Below are 3,347 nucleotides of genomic sequence, written 5' to 3'. Positions count from 1 at the left end.
GTAACCCTTATGAATAGTGTTTTAGCTGAATGAGAAAACTTTTCGCGCCACACTATGTAGGGATTCTGTTATGGATATTCTGGGATATTATTAGTACTCTATGAAGTATATAAGTGTATGTAAAGATCGTCAGAATCCAATTCCGAACACTTTGGTTTTTCCCGGAAATCCACAAGGTACGGAGAGAATTGAGTATAAGGTAACAGGATAAAAAGGATTTAAATTAAAGGATTATAATAGAGGATCATAAAAAGGAATATAATGTATTGAGAAAGGTTAAGGGAACCTAAGTAATAAGATCCCGGGTATGATACTTCAAACGATAAACGAGAACGAAAGTTAAGCGAACCGCATAACAGATCAGCGGTCATTAGGCAAACGATTAGGAAGTTAATCAAAAGGGATTAGTAGGAATGATGTCATCCCACCAATAAAAAGAAGACAAGGAAGGAAGGATGACATCATGTGGATGAGGTAAGCATGACATGGAAGAAGGGAGGTGTGGTTGATTAAGGACCACACAAATTCAAGGGCAAGGTGGTAATTTGCTAAATCAAATACAAAACCAAGTCAACCAACTAGCAAATCATTTCATCAAAAAATCAAAAATCAACCAAGGCCTTGTTCTTCATCTTTTAGCTCTCGGCTTTTTGCATTTTTCAAGACTTAGAATTTCCAAAATCAAGATCAAAGCATCCTTAATTGGTAAGAAAATTTCCTAACCATCCTTATGCTTAGTAATGGCTATATCATGAGTTTGAGCCATTAATTCTTTCTCTAGCTTCTTCATTTAAACAATGAAGAAGACAATGAATAGTGTTTTCAAGTTTTTTTAACTTGAACTTTTCTTGTTTTCTTGAAGATCCAAGCTTACCTAAGGCTTCTCCAAGCTTCTTAAGGCTTCCTAGCTCAACCCACCACTTCAAGGAAGGTATACCATTTTCAAACCCTAGGTTCTTATATGTTATAAGGTGATTTTGATGAGTAGGATGTTATGGTATCTTGTTGATATGATTAGAGTTTGAGGTTTGGTATGGTAGTGAAATGAGATGGTAATTTTGTGGTTTTGATTTAAAGAAACTTAAGTATGATTAAAGTAAAGTTTAAGCATATGTATGATTGATTAAAATTGAATTGGTTGGGATTGTTATGATGTGATAAGGATGGGTGTTTGTTGTGTGTTGGATTCGAGGATGGTTTGTGTTGATTGTGGATAGTTTAAAAATGGGAAATCGCGTAAACATAGCCGTCGTAATGTCCGATTTTCTTTGGACTGTTTTTGTGCATAGCATTAGGACCCGAGAACCCCCTACTAAATTGTGACCACTGCCATGTTTAGATAGCTCATGTTACGAGCTTCGTTTTGATATGTAGTTCGTCCGATTCCGATTTACGGTTTAGGAGAAACGACCGTTTCAAGTAACGGCATTTCGCGAACGAAACTTTTTCCCTCGCCTCACTTTGAAACATAGGTTAAAGACCAAAAAGGGTTAATTAATGTATGAAACATTTATGGTAAGTGTGTTAGGCAGTTGGTAAGTCATTCGCGAAGGAATCGCTTTAAAACTCGTAAAGGTTAAATTATTAAAAATGGTGGAGCCGAGGGTACCCGAGTGACTTAAGCGAATCGGTGAGCGCAAAACTAGCATTAGAGTCTAAGTTAGTTAAAGCATAGATTTACAAGTGATTTTGGTTTAATTCCAACTTACTTGTTGTTTATAGGTTATCAGACTCGTCCCGAGCCTTTCTCACCCCCAAGTCGCTCAGGCAAGTTTTCTACCCGATATACTGTTGTTGTGATGTAAATATATGTATATGCATTATCTTGTGATAGTGCATGATTGTTATTAGCAAATTTTGCGATATATTGGAGCATGCTGATATGGTATATATGCATGTCTGTTTCGTAATCTGGTTATCTATCTGTTGATTTCAATGCTTATAGTTGCATAATACCTATGCTAGAAATAAGCAAGTAGTTGCGTATACCCTTAGTATAGGGGATAAAAGGTGAACATATTTCTAAACCGGGAGTCGATGTTCCCGAGTATATTATATATATATATATATATTTATATATATGGATATAGTTTTTAAAACTATGGATCGAATAAGGTTTATTCGATACCTTTATTTTACTTAATTGAATATTAATTTGAGTATTCATTCGAGGACTTATGACTCTTTTATATTATTTATTGAATATTATTTGAATATTCATTTGAGGATGTATGACTCCTTTATTTTATTTAATGAATATTATTTATAATATTCATTCGAGGTATTATGACTCAGCTTATTTTATTTATTGAATATTATTTGAATATTCATTTGAGGATCTATGACTCCGATTATTTGCTGAGGTATATTCTTTATTTTATTAAAGAATAAGGTGTAAATAATCAAACTTATTTTCGATTATTCAAATAAAGATAATACTTTCATATAAGTATATCTTTGGTTATTTAATACTCGTCTCAAGTGTAAATTTTAATACTTCTACTTCAATTATTTTGATAAAGATTATTCTTTATGGGAATATTATTTAATTAATAATATTCAGATATTTTCTAATATTCTGGGGACTGATTTACTTCATTAAATCAGCCTTACTCCAAACACTCTTTAAAGTGTTTTCGAGTCTTCAAAATGATTTTTAAAAAAGTCAGAGCGGATCCCAAAACTCATTTTTATATTTAAGATCTTCCTTTTTAAAGGGGATTTAAATACTCGCTTAAAACCTGGGGAATCCGGCTCTGTGGTGTATTTTATATTCGCAACGAGGTTGCAGATTTGGTAAATGAATTGATTACTTGCCCAATGTTCGGGAAGTAAGCCCATCTAATTGAGTCGGCATAAGCGACAGGCCGGGGTACGGTCTAATATTGTGTAAGTGGCTGGGTGGCAGTCCATCAACGCGTGAGGGGCCGGGGTACGGTCGAGCGCGAGGTCTTAATTATGACCAGGGTGATGACCGGTGAGGAATTCATCCATCTACAGTAGAAAAGGTTACTTATTGGTATCTGTGCCTGATCAGCAAGATATCGGGTTTATGCCAAATGTTTTCTTTTCCTTTCCAAAAATTCATTGGATGTTTCGAACTCTGTTCATACTTCACATAACAGAGGTTCCAGGAAATGTTTTCGGGATATATATATATGTGGATATATATATATATATATCGGGACTAAATAAAGTATCTCATAACTTTTTATTCAATAATATTTCAAAGATTGAATCTATTCAAGTCTTAACTTGTGGTCTCATCTATGGGATGTTTTTCTTAAAACTTATAATACTTTGAAAAGTGGTAGTTCAAGTAACTTTATATGATATAAGTGTGGTGA

This window comes from Apium graveolens, chromosome 4 (genome assembly GCF_009905375.1).
Source record: "Apium graveolens cultivar Ventura chromosome 4, ASM990537v1, whole genome shotgun sequence".
In the NCBI taxonomy this organism is placed as follows: Eukaryota; Viridiplantae; Streptophyta; class Magnoliopsida; order Apiales; family Apiaceae; genus Apium; species Apium graveolens.
Note: the sequence above shows the minus strand (reverse complement) of the source record.